This window comes from Bubalus bubalis, chromosome 2, assembly GCF_019923935.1.
Source record: "Bubalus bubalis isolate 160015118507 breed Murrah chromosome 2, NDDB_SH_1, whole genome shotgun sequence".
Taxonomy (NCBI): Eukaryota; Metazoa; Chordata; class Mammalia; order Artiodactyla; family Bovidae; genus Bubalus; species Bubalus bubalis.
The window spans coordinates 186,859,088-186,877,724 of record NC_059158.1 but is presented as its reverse complement, the minus strand read 5'-3'; the positions used below and the strand labels follow the sequence as shown (position 1 = coordinate 186,877,724).

At 55.4% G+C, this 18,637-nt stretch overlaps 1 protein-coding gene across 3 annotated transcripts in view; it reads left to right on the top strand.

Moving 5' to 3' along the window:
- ACTL8 (actin like 8) overlaps nt 1–18,637 on the top strand; it is an 81,683-nt gene that overhangs the window by 28,354 nt on the left and 34,692 nt on the right. The window contains exon 1 of one of the 3 annotated variants that reach the window (XM_006066563.4): nt 10,579–10,683. The exons of the other annotated variants lie outside the window; for them this stretch is intronic. The gene's annotated coding sequence lies outside the window, so the exon portion shown is untranslated. Of the gene's footprint in view, nt 1–10,578; nt 10,684–18,637 lie in introns of those variants that run through there. 3 annotated transcript variants of the gene reach the window in all.

Below are 18,637 nucleotides of genomic sequence, written 5' to 3'. Positions count from 1 at the left end.
TGGACTGGTTGGATCTCCTTGCAGTCCAAGGGACTCTGAAGAGTCTTCTCCAACACCACAGTTCAAAAGCATCAATTCTTCAGTGCTCAGCTTTATTCACAGTCCAACTCTCACATCCATACATGACTACTGCAAAAACCATAGCCTTGACTAGGCGGACCTTTGTTGGCAAAGTAATGTCTCTGCTTTTCAATATACTGTCTCAGTTCAGTTCAGTTCAGTCGCTCAGTTGTGTCCGACTCTTTGCGACCCCATGAATCGCAGCATGCCAGGCCTCCCTGTCCCTCACCAACTCCCGGAGTTCACTCAAACTCATGTCCATCGAGTCAGTGATGCCATCCAGCCATCTCATCCTCTGTCGTCCCCTTCTCCTCCTGTCCCCATTCCCTCCCAGCATCAGGGTCTTTTCCAATGAGTCAGCTCTTCGCATGAGGTGGCCAAAGTACTGGAGTTTCAGCTTTCATAACTTTCCTTCCAAGGAGTAAGCGTCTTTTAATTTCATGGCTGCAGTCGCCATCTGCAGTGATTTTGGAGCCCCCCAAAATAAAGTCTGACACTCTTTCCCCTGTTTTCCCATCTATTTCCCATGAAGTGATGGGACCAGATGCCATGATCTTTGTTTTCTGAATGTTGAGCTTTAAGCCAAATTTTTCACTCTCCTCTTTCATTTTCATCAAGAGGCTTTTTAGTTCTTCTTCACTTTCTGCCATAAGGGTGGTGGTGTCATCTGCATATCTGAGGTTATTGATATTTCTCCTGGCAATCTTTATTCCGGCTTGTGCTTCGTCCAGCCCAGCGTTTCTCATGATGTACTCTGCATAGAAGTTAAATAAGCAGGGTGACAATATACAGCCTTGACGTACTCCTTTTCCTATTTGGAAGCAGTCTGTCGTTCCATGTCCAGTTCTAACTGTTGCCTCCTGACCTGCATATAGGTTTCTCAAGAGGCAGGTCAGGTGGTCTGGTATTCCCATCTCTTGAAGAATTTTCCAAAGTTGATTGTGATCCACACAGTCAAAGGCTTTGACATAGTCAATAAAGCAGAAACAGATGTTTTTCTGGAGCTCTCTTGCTTTTTCAATGATCCAGCGGATGTTGGCAATTTGATCTCTGGTTCCTCTGCCTTTTCTAAAACCAGCTTGAACATCTGGAAGTTCACAGTTCACGTATTGCTGAAGCCTGGCTTGGAGAATTTTGAGCATTACTTTACTAGCGTGTGAGATGAGTGCAGTTGTGTGGTAGTTTGTAATGGGTCTATAATCCTTTTCACACAAATATAAAAAAACGAACACGAAAATAAAGCGTGTTTGCTCTTACAGTGCAGTGCCTTGAGAAGTACAGCACTGCCAGCTGTGAGCTTCCCAGGTGGCCCAGTGGCCAGGGATCCACTTGTCAGGGCAGGAGACTTGGGTTTGATTCCTGGGTTGGAAAGATCCCCTAGAGAAGAAAGTGGCAACCCAGTCCGGTATTCTTGCCTGGGAAATGTGGACAGAGGAGCCTGGCGGACTACAGTCCACGGGACTGCAGAGGAGCTGGACGTGGCTGAGTGAGTGAACAACAGCACAGCTGCATCAGCATCGCAGCCGCAGGCGCTGGGCTGGAAGTGAAGATGCTGCGCCGCTGCGCTCTGTGCACTGGAGCGCGCGACGGCGGCAGCGGCGGTGTCCGCCGGACGCGCGAGCTGCTGACAGCCGCGTGGCTGGGCCTGCCAGCGCACGTCTGAACCTTTGAAAGCTTGCAGCTCGAAGGCTCGTATGTAGGGGACTTACTGTATTTCCAAACAAGGTGGTATTCTGAAGTTCTGGAGGACATGAGATTTGGGAGGGACACTGTTCAGCCTGCTACGGAGCCCGCCCATGGGTGGGCCTCGGGAGGGTGCCGGCCTCCTAGAGCCGTCATGGAGTTCAGTGTGTGTGACTCTCCCTGGAGGACACGTAACTTTCTCTGATTTGTCAGAGAGCCCCGAGATGAGAGTCCGGCAGTCTTTCAGGACACAGATCTGGCAGGTGGGACCGTAGGGCAGAGGACAGGTCATGGGAAACACAGGAAGAAGGGGGGCTCCGGGGAACTGGCCAGGGAAGGGGCCTGACAGAGCGAGAGGAGCTGGGAGAAGGGTGCTCTGGAGGGCCTGGCACAGGGCCATACATTCCGGGGGCCACGGCACCTTTGGAATACTGGGATTTCCCTGGCTGTCCAGTGCCGTTGGACTCCGCGATTTTTACTGCTGGGCCCAGATTCAGTGCCTGGTCAGGGAGCTGAGATCCCTCAAGCTGTGCAGCACGCCCCCTGACCCCCCAGACATAAGAACAAAACCTTCTCCGTGTCGTCTCCAGGAAAATATACTTCTAAACACGACTGCTTTGGTGTATGACTCAGTGGGCGTGTGCCTGCCCCACACTAAGGCCCGTTCCTGGGTCCCCAGAGACCTCAGGTAGGGCCCCTGCCGGAGGAGAAGGGCTTAGAAGAACAGAGAGGAAGAAAACGGCAAGAAATACTGCACACAGCGTCGACGGCTCGGGTCGGATTTGGTGGTCAGGGGCCAGCCGTGGAAGCCCTCATGTCTGCTTCTGGTTTTGAGGATTACAAGAGATAACATGGGTGAAAGTGCTCCCAGGTCTTAAAAGCTAAATTACTTATTTCATCTCTTTTTTGTTAAACAGTACAAAGCACTATCTGTTCACAGTAAGAAAACATGCAGATAAGCACTGAGAAAGAAAATGCCTTTAATCTCATCCCCTGCAGATCGGCGGGTAACGCCTCTGTCCACGGCCTTGGGAACCTCTTCCTCTGTATTCTGTTTGACAGGAAGGGGATGATAATATTTGTAAGAGTTTTAGGGTTTTAATAAAGTGTAAAACTCACGCTTTAACCTAAAATACTAAATACTTCTTTATGGGAAGAAATGACGGTCACGAAGCATCTCTCCTGACTGCATAGGATTCTGGGGTCTGGATGTGTGGGACTTCACCATCTTCTGCTCCTGGGGCGCATGGCCCTGTTCCTGTCCTCCTTTGTAAACAATTCTGTTGTGAACGTCCTTTCAGCTTCTTTTGTAGACGCGCGTCTGTGCAGGGATGTGTGTTGTAAGCCTTGAGCAGTGAAGTGATCTATGGATTTCCCGTTTCAAAGCCTTTATCTGACTCTGGGTCTGTGTGGTGGGGGGGGATCCCTGCAGCTCAGCTGGTTAAGAACCCGCCTGCCAACGCAGGAGACACAGGAGACTCGGGCTTGATCCCTGGGTCCAGAAGATCCCCTGAAGGAGGGCAGGCAGCCCGCTCCAGAATTCTTGCCTGGAAAACTCCACGGACAGAGGAGCCCATGGGGGTCACAAAGAGTCCCAGGCCCGCCCCCCATCCTGTGTGGGGAATGGGGGCGCCCAGAGCCGAGGGTGACCCCCGGGCTCTAGTGCTTCCTGGGATCCCGGCTGGGTCTCTGTCAGATCACGCGTGGGCTCTCTGAAGGTGGTGGTGGTGGTGATTTTTTAGCTTTTTATTGAAGCATCATTGATTCGCAGTGTCATGTTGGTCTCAGGTGTGCAGCACAGTGAGTCGGTGTTTATGGATGACGCGGCGCTGAACGCTGTGGTGAAGGGTTGGTGGCGCTCCCCACGCTGCCCCTTTATGTCCCTGATCTCCATCGCCGTTCACCCGTAGATGGTGCGCTCCCCACGCTGCCCCTTTATGTCCCTGATCTCCTTCGCCGTTCACCCGTAGATGGTGCGCTCCCCACTCTGCCCCTTGCCCTGCCCAAGCCCTCCCCACCCCTCTCTCCACGGGCAGCCACAGCTTGGCTCTGCGCATGTGCGAGGCGGCCTGGCCTGTTCTGTGTGGTGTTTGTGGCTGAAGCTCTGCTGCCCTACGCCTGTGTCCTGGGCTGGGCTGGCTGGGAGCAGAGGGAGAGGCGCCCCGTCCCACTGGCTGCTGGCACTCTGTGTCCTCCGTGACTGCGGCCCCGTGGCGTGCCCTGGAGCTGAGTCCTCGTGCTCTTGAGAGGTGGAGGGGGTCCAGACCCGCGTGGCCATGGCGTGAGGGGCACTGAATCCAGGCCTCTTCTGCATGGAAGTGTTGGTGTGTGCGTGCTCGGTCACCTCAGTCGCATCTGACTCTTTGCGACTCCTTGAACTGCAGCCCACCAGACTCCTCTGTCCATGGGCTTTTCCCTGCAAGAATACTGGAGTGGTTACCATGCCCTCCTCCAGGAGGTCTTCCTGACCCAGGGATCGAACCCAGGTCTTCTGTGTCTCCTGCATTGGCAGGTGGATTCTTTACACTGAGTCACTGGGGAAGCCCATGTAAGTGTTCATTTCCATTTTAAGGAAAAGAAGTTCTGTTTTCTGGGGTATGTGTTTCTTGGGTTCCACTAGCCTGGAATTCTGCAATGAGCAGTAGCGCTTAGCCTGAGCTGGTAAAAAGGGGAGTCTTAGCCAGTTGGCTGAAAGCCTTTGAACTGTTAATAACTTAGAACTTAAGGGTTTCTGGGGTGGGTCCTCTGTTGCCCTCTAGATCTAAACAGGTGCCCGTCTTCCATTCTGCCTTGTGGTGTGAGGACTGGACAGGTGGTTCAACCATTCCCGGCCTCCGTGGTCTGGTCTCTGATGTGGGAGGACGGCCTTTCCCTTATGTTCCTTGTAGGTAGAAGGCTAGTCTCCTTGAGCCCTGTGTGTGAAGAAAAGGGCCATATGCTTGGAGGAGTTACGTTAACCCGTTTCTCCCAGAGTTCAGAAATTGAACTTTTGTTCTTTTTGTCCTCGTTGTTTGGAAGGTCCATATATTCAAAGCCGTGGTTTTTCCAGTAGTCGTGTGCAGATATCAGATTTGGACCATCAAGAAGGCTGAGTGAACTGTGGAGCTGGAGAAGACTCTTGAGAGTCCCTTGGACTGTAGGGAGATCCAGTCAGTCCATCCTAAAGGAAATGAATCCTGAATATTTATTGGAAGGACTGATGCTGAAGCTGAAGCTCCAGTACTTTGGCCACCTGATGCATAGAGCCCACTCGTCGAAAAAGACCCTGATGCTGGGAAGGATTGAAGGCGGGAGGAGAAGGGAGCGGCAGAGGACGAGATGGTTGGATGCATCACCAACTCGATAGCATGAGTTTGAGCAAACTCCAGGTGATAGTGAAGGACAGGGAGGCCTGACGTGCTGCAGTCCACGGGGTCGCAGAGAGTCAGACACGACTGAGCGACTGAGCCGTAACAGTAGGAAAGAGAGCTCAGCGCTTTCCAGGTGCTCCTCCAAACACTGTCTGCGCATCAGCCCGTCTGCTCCTCAGGAGGTGAGCCCCTCGACTCTCCCCATTTCACAGATTGAGGACACTGAGGCCAGGGAGGCAGCGTGGTTGCTGAGAGTGAGGGCTGCAGCTTAGAGGAGACACAGGGTAGGGCGTGTGACCCTGGAACCTCTGCTGTGTCACCTGTGAGATGGAAGCAGCCCCGGCGCTTGGCGGGTGTGCGTGGCGGGTGTGCAGGTGTGCTTGGGTGTGCGGGTGCACGTGGGGGCTGTGCGGGTGCGCGTGGCGGGTGTGCGGGTGCGCGTGGCGGGTGTGTGGTGTGCGTGGCGGGTGTGTGGTGTGCGTGGCGGGTGTGTGGGTGTGCGTGGCGGGCGGGTGCGCGGCGGGGGTGCGGGTGCACGTGGCGGGGGTGCGGGTGCGCGTGGCGGGTGTGTGGCGTGCGTGGCGGGTGTGCGGGCGCGCGTGGCGGGTGTGCGGGCGCGCGTGGCGGGTGTGCGGGCGCGCGTGGCGGGTGTGCGGGCGCGCGTGGCGGGTGTGTGGTGTGCGTGGCGGGTGTGCGGGTGCGCGTGGCGGGTGTGCGGGTGCGCGTGGCGGGTGTGTGGTGTGCGTGGCGGGTGTGTGGGTGTGCGTGGCGGGTGTGTGGCGTGCGTGGCGGGTGTGTGGGTGTGCGTGGCGGGTGTGTGGGTGTGCTTGGCGGGTGTGCGGGTGCGCGTGGCGGGTGCGCCTGACGGGTGTGCGGGTGTGTGTGGCGGGTGTGCGGGTGTGCGTGGCGGGTGTGCATGGCGGGTGTGCGGGTGCGCGTGGCAGGTGTGCAGGTGTGCTTGGCGGGTGTGCGTGGCGGGTGTGTGGGTGCACCTGGAGGGTGTGTGGGTGTGCGTGGCGGGTGTGTGGCGGGTGTGTGGGTGTGCGTGGCGGGTGTGTGGGTGTGCTTGGCGGGTGTGTGGCTGTGCCTGGCGGGTGTGCGTGGCGGGTGCGGGTGCATGTGGAGGGTGTGCGGGTGCGCCTGGCGGGTGTGCGGGTGTGCGTGGCGGGTGTGTGGGTGCGCCTGGAGGGTGTGTGGGTGTGCGTGGCGGGTGTGCGGGTGCCCCTGGCGGGTGTGCGGGTGTGCGTGGCGGGTGTGTGGGTGCACATGGCGGGTGCGCCTGACGGGTGTGCCTGGCGGGTGCGCCTGACGGGTGTGCCTGGCGGGTGTGTGGGTGCGTGTGGCGGGTGTGCGGGTGCGCCTGGTCAGTGTGCGGGTGCGCCTGGCGGGTGTGCGGGTGCTCCTGGCGGGTGTGTGGGTGCGCATGGCGGGTGTGCGTGGCGGGTGTGCTTGGTGGGTGTGTGGGTGTGCTTGGCGGGTGTGCGTGGCGGGTGTGTGGGTGCACCTGGCGGGTGTGTGGGTGTGCCTGACGGGTGTGCGGGTGCGCCTGGCAGGTGCGCGGGTGCGCGTGGCAGGTGTGTGGGTGCATGGTGGGTGTGCGGGTGCGCCTGGCGGGTGCGCGTGGCGGGTGTGCGGGTGCACCTGGTGGGTGTGGGGGTGCGCCTGGCGGGTGTGCGGGTGCGCGTGGCGGGTGTGCGGGTGCGCCTGGCGGGTGTGTGGTTGTGCGTGGCGGGTGCGTGGGTGCGCGTGGCGGGTGCGCGTGGCGGGCGCGGGCGCCTCTTCGTGCGTGCCGAGCCATCTTCCTGGGAAGGATCCGTGCTGCAGTGTGCTGTGGATGCTTTTTTTTGAGGCATAGACTTTATTTTTTAAACACTTGATTTGTTTATTTTCGGCTGTGCAGAGTTCCTTGCTGCTTGGGCTTTCCCTGATTCGGGCTCGTGGGGGCTGCTCCCTGGTTGCGTGTGTGCTCTTCTCGAGGTGTCTCCTGCAGAGCCCCAGCTCTAGGGCCGTGGGCTCTGTAGTTGCAGCATCGGGCTCCCGAGTACAGGCTCAGTAGTTGAGGGCCCTGGGCTTCGTTGCTCCCCAGTATGTGGGGTCTTGCAGATCAGGGGTCAAACAAGGTCCCCTGCACTGGCAGGCAGGTTCTTTACCACTGAGCCACCAGGGAGGCCTGCTTGACTCGTGCAGAGAGGATTCGGACGGTCCCTTCCGTTCCACTTGAGGGTAAGAGCGTCTGTCCGATAGGCTGTTGCTCTTGCAGTTGATGCAAGGCTCACTCCTCCTTTCATCCTCGCTCTCCTCCTGGCGCCCTCGGTCTTAGGTAGCGACCCTCCGCTATGATGGGGGTGCTGTTCTTCATCCCGATGGCCTTTTCTTACAGATATTGGCTCACCGTCAGTTCACCCTTTTATTTCTTAATTTGATGAGCGTGTTACTTCTTGCTTACCTCATCATAACAAATAACAAGATTTAGAGGTGGGAAACAGCACGCGTTTTTGCATGGTTTCTGTGGGCCAGGAGCCCAGGCATAGCTTAGCTGGGCCTTGTGCTCAGGGTCTGATGAGGCTGCAGTGGAGTGGGCTGGGCTGTGTTCTCATTTGAAGGCTTGATCAGGGAAGAATCTTTTCAAAACTAGTTTGGGTTTTGGCAGAAATCAGTCCCCTGTGGTTGGATGACCAAGGATGTAAGTTCTTCCTGGCTGCTGGCCAGGGCTGCCCTCCAGGCCTGTGGGCATCCCCAGGGCCCCGCAGCTCCCGCAGGCCTGGCCTCAAGGCCTCTCCACGGGCCGTTTGCAGCCTGGAGCCTTGCTTCTTCTAGGCCAGCGGGGCGGGTGGGGGGCATCCCTCTCAGCCTGCTGAGACAGTGGTGTAATGCGGCACAGTCGTGGGTGTGATATCACACCAGCTTTGTGATGGTCTGTTGGTTAGAAGCAAGCCTACCTGTCAGGGGAGCGGATTATGCCATGGAGTGGATCCCTGGGGTCGCTTTTAGGCATGTCTGCCACAGTGGGTTTGATAGGCTTATTAAAATTGTATGAAATAAGAGTAATTAGCTCAAAGCATTTTCCTCGGGTGAAGAACATATAATCCTTTTTGGCTGTTAGATCTCGTTTTGCTTTGTACTTCCAACCTGTGTTCTGGAGAGTTAAGGGGGCCAGATCAATAAGGTATTACTTCTTATTTGGAATCTTCTTGCTTTTCTTGTCTGAATTGTATGACCCGAGAGGAAGAGTGAAGAAAGTGGGGGATGAAAGTGAGCAGGAAGTCGCGAGGAGTGAAGGAGGGAGGGGCGCAAACGTGGGGTTTCTTTGCACACAGAAGTAAATTCTTTTCATAGGCAGTTTTATATAAATGCATAAATACTGCATTGTAAATTTTGGTGTAATTTTCCTTTCTTTGTTTATCTCCAATCTTTTGTTTATTCCCCTAACCAGTGACCTAGAGAAGGGAATGGCTTCCCGCTCCAGTGTTCTTGCCTGGAGAATCCCATGAACAGAGGAGCCTGGTGGGCTACAGTCCATGGGGTCGCAAAGGGTTGGAGACGACTGAGCAACTTACGCTAACCAGTGCCATAATCCTCCCTGATTCCCACTCTGAAAGCCCACTAATGATCTCATAGAGATCCTTTCATACATTCCCATCATCTCAAAATCATTCCTAGATCATCACTCATTCGGCCGTCCTTTGTGGAAATCCTTCTGTACCAATAGCTACAGTTCTAGGTCATTCTTTTTAGCAGCTGGACGTCCTGTAATCCCCCTGGACACTCTTCCAGAGCCTGGACGTCCCGTAATCCCCCTGGACACTCTTCCAGAGCCTGGACGTCCCGTAATCCCCCTGGACACTCTTCCAGAGCCTGGACGTCCCGTAATCCCCCTGGACACTCTTCCAGAGCCTGGACGTCCTGTAATCCCCCTGGACACTCTTCCAGAGCCTGGACGTCCTGTAATCCCCCTGGCCATTCTGGACACTCTTCCAGAGCCTGGACGTCCTGTAATCCCCCTGGACACTCTTCCAGAGCCTGGACGTCCTGTAATCCCCCTGGACACTCTTCCAGAGCCTGGACGTCCTGTAATCCCCCTGGACACTCTTCCAGAGCCTGGACGTCCTGTAATCCCCCTGGACACTCTTCCATGGCCTGGACGTCCTGTAATCCCCCTGGACACTCTTCCAGAGCCTGGACGTCCCGTAATCCCCCTGGACACTCTTCCAGAGCCTGGACGTCCCGTAATCCCCCTGGACACTCTTCCAGAGCCTGGACGTCCCGTAATCCCCCTGGACACTCTTCCAGAGCCTGGACGTCCCGTAATCCCCCTGGACACTCTTCCAGAGCCTGGACGTCCCGTAATCCCCCTGGACACTCTTCCAGAGCCTGGACGTCCTGTAATCCCCCTGGACACTCTTCCAGAGCCTGGACGGCCTGTAATCCCCCTGGTCGTTCTGGACACTCTTCCAGAGCCTGGACGTCCTGTAATCCCCCTGGCCATTCTGGACACTCTTCCAGAGCCTGGACGTCCTGTAATCCCCCTGGACACTCTTCCAGAGCCTGGACGTCCTGTAATCCCCCTGGACACTCTTCCAGAGCCTGGACGTCCTGTAATCCCCCTGGACACTCTTCCAGAGCCTGGACGTCCTGTAATCCCCCTGGACACTCTTCCATGGCCTGGACGTCCTGTAATCCCCCTGGACACTCTTCCAGAGCCTGGACGTCCTGTAATCCCCCTGGACACTCTTCCAGGGCCTGGACGTCCTGTAATCCCCCTGGACACTCTTCCAGAGCCTGGAAGTCCTGTAATCCCCCTGGACACTCTTCCAGAGCCTGGACGTCCTGTAATCCCCCTGGACACTCTTCCAGGGCCTGGACGTCCTGTAATCCCCCTGGACACTCTTCCAGAGCCTGGAAGTCCTGTAATCCCCCTGGACACTCTTCCAGAGCCTGGACGTCCTGTAATCCCCCTGGACACTCTTCCAGGGCCTGGACGTCCTGTAATCCCCCTGGACACTCTTCCAGAGCCTGGAAGTCCTGTAATCCCCCTGGACACTCTTCCAGAGCCTGGACGTCCTGTAATCCCCCTGGCCGTTCTGGACACTCTTCCAGAGCCTGCATGTCCTGCAATCCCCCTGGCCGTTCTGGACACTCTTCCAGAGCCTGCATGTCCTGCAATCCCCCTGGCCGTCCTGGACACTCTTCCAGAGCCTGGACGTCCTGTAATCCCCCTGGACACTCTTCCAGAGCCTGCATGTCCTGCAATCCCCCTGGCCGTCCTGGACACTCTTCCAGAGCCTGCATGTCCTGCAATCCCCCTGGCCGTCCTGGACACTCTTCCAGAGCCTGCATGTCCTGCAATCCCCCTGGCCGTTCCCCCGTCGATGGTCGCTCATTTCCTGTTTGTTACCACAATAAGCAGCATGAAGATGGACACCCGCCCACGTGCGCATCCTTCCGTTCTGTTTCTCTGGGGCCGGGTTCCAGGAGTTGAATCACGAGGTCACAGGGTTTGTGTACTTTCAGTTTTTGTAGCTTCATTTCTCCAGAGGCTGTGCACTTTCACCCCGGTAACTGGAAACTCATCTTTCTCCGCATCCCGCCGGTAAGCCTTGTCATTGGTCTTGCTAGTTTGCCCAGGTTGAGAGGTGTGAAGTGACAGCTTATCATTACTTTTAATTTGCATTTCCCCTTCGAGCAGTGGGTCTGAGCTGCTTCTCATCTGTTTGGCCATTTGGATGCAATCGCCTGTGACTTGCCTGTGTGAATCCTTTGCTCATTTGTCCAAAGGGTCATTTGTCTCCGTCTTGTCGACTTGTCAGCTCTCTGTATAGCGTACGTATTAACCCTCTTTGGTCTCTGTGGAGCAGTTCTTTTGCAAGAGATGCTGCATTTCCTGTTAACCCTGTTTATGGTTTCTTTTGCCATACAAAAGTTTAGAATTGTCATATAGTGAGGAATACGTGTCTTTTTTTAAATTGTTTTTTTAATTTAAGATTTTTTGATGTGGGCCCTTTTTAAAGTCTTTATTGAATTTGTCACAGTATTATTTCTGTTTTCTGTTTTTTTTGGGGTGCAAGGCATGTGGGAAGTTAGCTCCCTGAACAGGGATTGAACCTGTACCCCCTGCATTGGTAGGTGGAGTCTTAACCGTGAACCAGCAGGGCAGTCCCAGGAGTGTTTGTCTGTTTGTCCGTGGTTTCTGGGTCTCCGTGGTCTTCTTTGGTTATGAAGGTCCTCACCTGCCCGTGTTTGCTTTCCTTTCACATCACAGTGAAGTCTAAGAAACATTTGTCAAGGGTACGACCTGAGCCAGGGGCTGGGTCACACACCACAGACCTGGGGTAAAGAAGAAGCGTCCCCACCATTAGGGAGCTCTGTGTCCCGTGGGGGATCACAGGACGGAACACAGGTGGGGGTTCAGGAGGGCTGCCCCTCAGCTCAGAGCCTCCCAGTGAGGCCTCAGGGTCAGGTGTGCCAAGGCCCAGTGCCCTCAACCCTCAGAGCGGACAGGTGGGGCCTGGAGTGGCCCAAGCCCCCGGGAGGGTCGCTGCCCGCCATGGGCACTGCATCTGTGGACCCCACACGAGTATCATTGGCTCTGTGTTGGATGTCGTGGGGTTGCCTTGGCTGATGCTTTGGGGATGGTTGCTGAATTGGCCAGGTGAGGAAGGTGGGTGCGGGTCCTGGGGGGCAGTGGGAGGGGGCGGTGGGGCTTGTGCTCCCTGAGGGGCCCTGACCTGTGGGAAGACGGAGGTTCAGGGGAGGTAGGAAGCTGGAGAGGGGCGCCCAGGACCAGGCCTCAGTAGCCAAGTGCAGAACAGAAGGAGACCCAGAGCTGATGCCCAGCGCCAGGGGACGTGTGGGAGAGAGTTGGGCTGGCGCGCTTGCCACAGCGACTCCTGTCTGGCACGTCCGTGTTGCAGGAGCCGGTGTCTGCCCGCTGGCCTCCTGGGTTGCCTTGGGCATCTCTGGGCTCGGATCAGTGGTCGCCAAGTGGGCTCTGTGGATGCCCAGGAGGGTGTGAAAGGAACCACGGAGAGTAGGAGGCAGAATCAGAAGTTCAGCTCTATTTATGTCCTCCCTCCTCCTCTGACGGTGTATTTTTGTGTGTGTTTCATGATGTACATAAAATGAAGGCAGCGCAGGCTTCCAGGGACAAGCTCGCACGCGGGACGTGGTGCTCAGTCACGACTGGAGCACCGTGGTCTCCGTGGGATGCGGGCTGTGGCCGTCCCTGGCCGCCCCAGGAGCGAGAGGACCCCCGACGCAGACGGGAGGGCTGTGCACGTGGTCGGGGAGATCCGAGAGTGAGTGCGGGAAGGAAACAGCTCCTCCTGCGCCCCTGGAAGGCTGCCGCTTCGCATCTGTCACCTCCTCGGAACAGCCCCTTCCAATCCCGCTTACAGTTTATTTTAGCTTCTGTTTTCTTTTCCTTTAGAAAATCTTTTATAATTTGTCGTTACTTGGTCTGTTTAATTTCTTGCCTGTGTGCCCACTAGACTGTCAGGAGGAACCCTGAGAGCGAGACTCAGTGTCTGAGTCCTGGGGGTCAGCTCAGGACAGCACCTGGCGTTTGGGTGGCTCTCACTGCCGTCCACAGCGCGGTGAAGGGATGTGCTGAGACATGGGCGCGAACTCCGGGAGTTAGTGAAGGAGGGGCAAGCCTGGCGTCCTGCAGTCCATGGGGTTGCAAGAAGTCGGGTGTGACTGAGTGACTGAACAGCAGCAAAGGTGTTCTCCATGCCCGTGAAGGTCGACATCACTACCTCCATTTCGTAGGGGAGAAACTTGGGTTCAGAGAGGGTGAGCAGTTTGCTCTAGGCCACACAGCTATTTGGGGATGGCAGCAGGAGGAAGGGGGTTTACCTTTTTTTTTTTGAGTGTCTGACTCTCACTCCATTGGCTGTGAGCAGGCCTGTTCACAGAAGAGCGGACTCAGGCTCAGAGGTGGGAAGTGACTTGCCCGTGGCCATGCAGCTAGGAAGTGGAAGAGCTGGTATTTGAACTCAGCTCTGTGTGGGGCCCAAGCACACCCTCCTTCCATCCTCCACAGCAGTTCCTTTTTTAAAAATGAGTGTACAGTTGACTTGCGGCTTCCCTTGTGGTGCTGGTGGTAAAGAACCTGCCTGCCAGGGCAGGAGACGTAGAGACGTGGGTTCGATCCCTGGGGTGGAAAGATCCCCTGGAGGAGGGCACGGCAACCCACACCAGTATCCTTGCCTGGAGAATCCCATGGACAGAAGAGCCTGGCGGGCTACAGTCCCTAGGGTTGCAGAGAGTCAACCAAGCGACTTGGCACACGACACATAGTCGACTTAGAGTGCTGTGTTAGTGTTGGGCGTGTAGCACAGTGGTTCACTTACACATGTGCGTATATCGGTTATTTTTCAGATCCTTTTCCCTTGTGTGCTGGTGGTGGTTTAATTGCTAAATCATGTCCCACTCTTTGTGACCTCATAAACTGTAGCCCGCCAGGCTCCTCTGTCCATGGGATTCTCCAGGTAAGAATACTGGAGTGGGTTGCCATGCCCTCCTCCAGGGGATCTTTCTGACCCAGGGATGGAACTTGGGTCCCCTGCATTGCAGGCAGACTCTTTACCAATTGAGCCACCAGGGAGGCCCCCCCTTTCCCTTACAGGTTATTAAAAAATATTGAGGATAGTTCCCTGTGCTACACAGGAAGTCCTTGGTGGGTATCTGTTTCATATATGTATATAGTGCATGTATGTGTTCATCTCAGATTCACAGCAGTTCCTTTATTCACGGTCACCTCAGGGGCTGTGGTGTCCCTGAGGTCCATCGGGGGCACATACGGGCACACACTGAAAGCCAGGCCCCCTGGCAGACTCCTCTCTGCGGGCAGACGACGAGGAGGCCAACTGGATCGGGCGCCCGGTGGAGGGCGCTGATTCGTGGGCACCAGGCCCCGGAGCCCGGCTGATTTGCCTGCTTGACGGGGAGGCTGATGTTTTATGCATGGCACCTAATTTTGCCCCGGCAGTCTCTAGCTATATTTAACACCATTAATCATTATTGTTGGCTCCCAGGGGGATGGATCTCTGATTACTGTCAGAAACACATCACACGAGGAAGAGAGGGAGAAAAAAATAAGAGCTCGTCCCCAAGCTGGTTCTTCCGAACTGGAGACGGGAGGCGTGTTCACGGCCCCCTTCTCACTGCCATCTGTGAGGTTCGTGACTTGCGGCTGCCTCGGGTTGGAACCCTGCCCCTCCGTGGCTGGGCTGCAGCCAGGCCCCATGCCTCAGGACCCTACTTCTCTGCATCAGAGCGGCTCAGTCGACTGAGGACAGCTGCCTCAATCTGAGCTCGATGAAGGGCCAACCACGCACTTACTAGGCGCCTACTGTGGGCAAATGTCCCTGCCCAGGGCCACCCACCTGAACCCCGTCGTTCCAACTCTCTCCTTCCTACGAGATGCATTTTAACTCTTCCTAGTGAAAGTGGAAGCCGCTCAGTCATGCCCGACTCTTTGTGACCCCACGGACTATACAGTCCATGGGATTCTCCAGGCCAGAATAGTGGAGCGGGTAGCCTTTCTCTTCTTCAGGGGATCTTCCTGACCCAGGGATCAAACCCAGGTCTCCCGCATTGCAGGCAGTTTCTTTACCAGCTGAGCCACAAGGGAAGCCCAACTCTTCCTAGAGGATGTGACAGATTGGAAACGGAAGCATAGAGTTGGGTTTCACGGGCCTGTGACTGGTTTGATCACATGTGGAAACACCCCCGTTTATAAGAAGTATTTGAAAGTGATGTGATCCTGTGACTTTGCTTTCAGATATCTGGAAGCGTCTTCCGGTTGCATCAGACCCAGGAAAAAGCCTCATCTTCCTTTTTTAAGTTTGTTATGCATTTTCAAAAAAGCCTGTTTCGGCTGTGCGGGGTCTTCATTGCTGCACGTGGCTTCCTCCAGTTGCAGCGAGCAGGGGCTCCCCTGTGCTGTGCGGGCTCCTCTTGGCGGTGGCTTCTCTGGTTGAGGGACGCGGGCTTCAGGCGCACGGGCTTCAGGAGTTGCGGCACAAGGGTTCAGTGGTTGGAGCTCGCGAGCTCAGCAGTTGTGGGGCACGGGCTTAGCTGCTCTGCGGCTTGTGGGACCCCCTGGACCAGGGAGGGGCCCCGTGTCCCTGCGCTCGCAGGTGGGTTCTTAACCCCTGAACCACCAGGGAGGTCCAGCCCCGCATGTCTCATCATCAGATGCAAACCTCCACGGAGCCAGAGGTCTGAGGACAGCGTTTATTTTCTCTTCCCTTCAGGCCTCAGATGGGTGACTGGAAGTCCTACTCGTCCGTCTCCACCGAGCTCCTACTTGACCCGCCCTGTCCTTCCCGCAGGGCCCTGCTCTTCCCGCCACCACCTTTATGCTGACGTGGGGGACAGTGGCTCCTGTCTCATCCCAGAGCTCACGGGGCCTCTCTCTTGAGCACTGTCCACCCTCCTGCTCGTTTATCCATGTAGCCAGTTAACCGAGGAGTGTTCGTGCTTTGTGGGTAAAAATGGGTTTGAGTTTTCCCACCCTTAATGGAATTCCTTTGTGTTCTCTTCCTAGGTCTTAATGTCCTCAGGCAAGTTTCGCTGTTTTCTGGCCCTTCTAGTTATTAAATTGTAGTCCAGTCTGTCTCAGAGCTGTGGGTCTTGTGCCTCATCTAAAGCTATGTCACTCCCACCCCAGACTCTTCTGGCTTTCTCCAGGAGGTGGGAGAGCAGGGCCTGCTCTCTGTTGGACCAGGCAGGCTGCAGTGGGCGCAGCCGCCTGTCCTGCCTGGTGGGTTCTGTGCGCTCTGGCGTGCCCTCCCTCTGACGGCACCTCCTGACACCTGCTCGGTGACCGTCCTCTCCTTGCCTGTCACCTCTCCACGGCCAGCACACTGCTGTCTGTAAGGCTGCCCTTCTGGACACAGCATGTGTCAGGAGAGTTGGTGTTTGGGGCTGCCTATCCTGCAGCCATGAAATTAAAAGATGCTTACTCCTTGGAAGAAAAGTTAAGACCAACCTAGATAGCATATTGCAAAGCAGAGACATTACTTTGCCAACAAAGGTCTGTCTAGTCAAGGCTATGGTTTTTCCTGTGGTCAGGTATGGATGTGAGAGTTGGACTGTGAAGAAAGCTGAGCACCGAAGAATTGATGCTTTTGAACTGTGGTGTTGGAGAAGACTCTTGAGAGTCCCTTGGACTGCAAGGAGATCCAACCAGTCCATTCTGAAGGAGATCAGCCCTGGGATTTCTTTAGAAGGAATGATGCTAAAGCTGAAACTCCAGTACTTGGGCCCTCTCATGTGAAGAGTTGACTCATTGGAAAAGACTGTGATGCTGGGAGGGATTGGGGGCAGGAGGAGAAGGGGACGACAGAGGATGAGATGGCTGGATGGCATCACCATGACTCGATGGATGTGAGTCTCAGTGAACTCCGGGAGTTGGTGATGGACAGGGAGGCCTGGCGTGCTGTGATTCATGGGGTCGAAAAGAGTCAGACACGACTGAGTGACTGAACTGAACTGAACTGATCCTGCCTCCTGGCGAATCCTGACAGGGGACGGGAAGGGGTGGTCTGGCCGCACTTTCCAGCAGTTACTTGTCAGCTGTGTTTTGACTCTTAGGGTACTTGGTCCTCCTTGTCTCTCATTCTGGTTTTGGCCCCAGGCGCCAGGAAAGTCCCCTCGTGTTCTCTTCTTGCTGCTTTCTTCCTGGTTTCTGAGATTATTTCCACTGGTAGCTGAGGATGTAGAAGCTCAGGGAGGTGCAGTCACTCGCCCAGGTCTCTCAGCAGCAGTGAGTGAGTGAGATTTGAACCCAGGTGAGGCTAACCTCAACCCCCTTGGTTAAAAGCCTGGATTATGACGCTTGATTTCCTGGATTGAAATCTTGGCTCTGACATTTCCTAGATGGGTGACCTTGGGCAGAGTTACTTAAGTCTGCCTGGATTTCTTTAGCTGTAAACTGTGGATGGCAATTCACAGTGATACTCAGGGTGGCTGGGAGGATTGAACGCTGTAACTGCAGGACTTGTATTGCAGTGCGCCGGCCCCGCCCCGGGCTCCACAGAGACGTGCCCTCAGGCCCGGGAAAGGGGCACTGAGCAGCAGCCGGCGTGTGTTGGTTGTGTTTCCCTTCTTGCTTTGTCTGCAGGAAGCGCCGAGTGCTGCAAGTGTGTATATAGGCCTTCCTGATCTCGTTTTATTTTTTTCTACTTTTTTCTTTACAGTGAATTTTTTTCCCCATTGTGTCTTATTTCCTACCGTATGAAGTAATGTAATGTTTTCTAAATTCCTCTGTGAAGCTCTGGTTCTCATTGGAGGGGAAGTTGGGGGTAATGTGAAGATTCCAGTTCTTCCCCCTCAGAGAAAGTGTCTTTAAAAGCAGAACTACTCCTGTTGGAGAGGGCGATCAGTGACACCAGAAGTTCCCTTTAACCCTTTAAAGGCTGAAGCAGTAGGCCGTCTGTTAATAAGGTCTGCAGAAGATGACCTCATACATAGGTCCTTGTATCCATTTACGATTAATGCAGAAAAACCCCCAATAAGAGGCTTCAGCAACACAGAAGTTGGTTCACCCTTAAGTTCACGTAGTTTAGAGGTGGGTCTGTGCTGGCGTGGCGCCCGCTGTGTCGAGATCTCTCTTCCTCTGTTTCTGCCGTGTAGTCATTTTCTTCTCCAAGATACTCGTGTTCCAAGATGTGGGGCTCCAGCTGGCAGAAGGGAGCAAGGACAGAGGAAGGCACACTTTCTCCCATTAGGGGCCCTTCCTCGACGTTGCGGATGGACACCTAACCCTACACGCCCGCTAACCATTCTGGGACTACATCTAGCGTCAGCGAAGGCTGGGAAAGGAAGTCTTCATCCCGTGCAAACCTGGGCTTCTCCCAGCCTTTATCTTCTACCAAAAACAGCCTCACCACCTCGCAGGGTTCTTGGGAGGATTAAATAAGAACGTGGTAAAATTTAACAGGTGTTCGGCACATGTAAATTTCCTTCTATTTTTAGTTTTCCCTTCCCTCCATTACTTGGGACTAAGAGGGAAGCTAAAGCTACTCCAGGAAAGATTTAGGAGCAATAAAAAAAGAACGCTCTTTGAGAGGGAGTGGCGCGCACACGAGAATGCTGGGGGAGCGGTTTCCCTTTGGCCGCGTTCAGCGAGGCTGTAAAACTGAAATGAGAAGCAGGGTGTGGGGCCCACGTGGGTCACTCGGGGTTAGATACGTGTAGAAACGGGGTATGGGCCTGACGACCTTGGAGTGACCTCACCCACCTAGGACTCCCCCAGGTCGCTGTGATTGTCGTCCCTAGAGTGCTCGACACTTGCACAGGGAGGTGTGGGTTTGCACGTTTGCACATGTGACTGTTTTCCAACTAGAGATGAGCTCGGGCGAGTCCAAGACTGCGCACCAAGCAGTCTGGCGTGGGGTACGGTGTGGCGCAGCCCCTCCTGCCCGTGCCACCCTCTCCCTATCAGGGCTCACCCCCCAGGAGTGCCTTGGGGCCTTTAAGAGCTGAGCTGGTGAGTGGGAACCCAGTGGGCGGCTCGCTCTGTTCAGTGGAGTCTG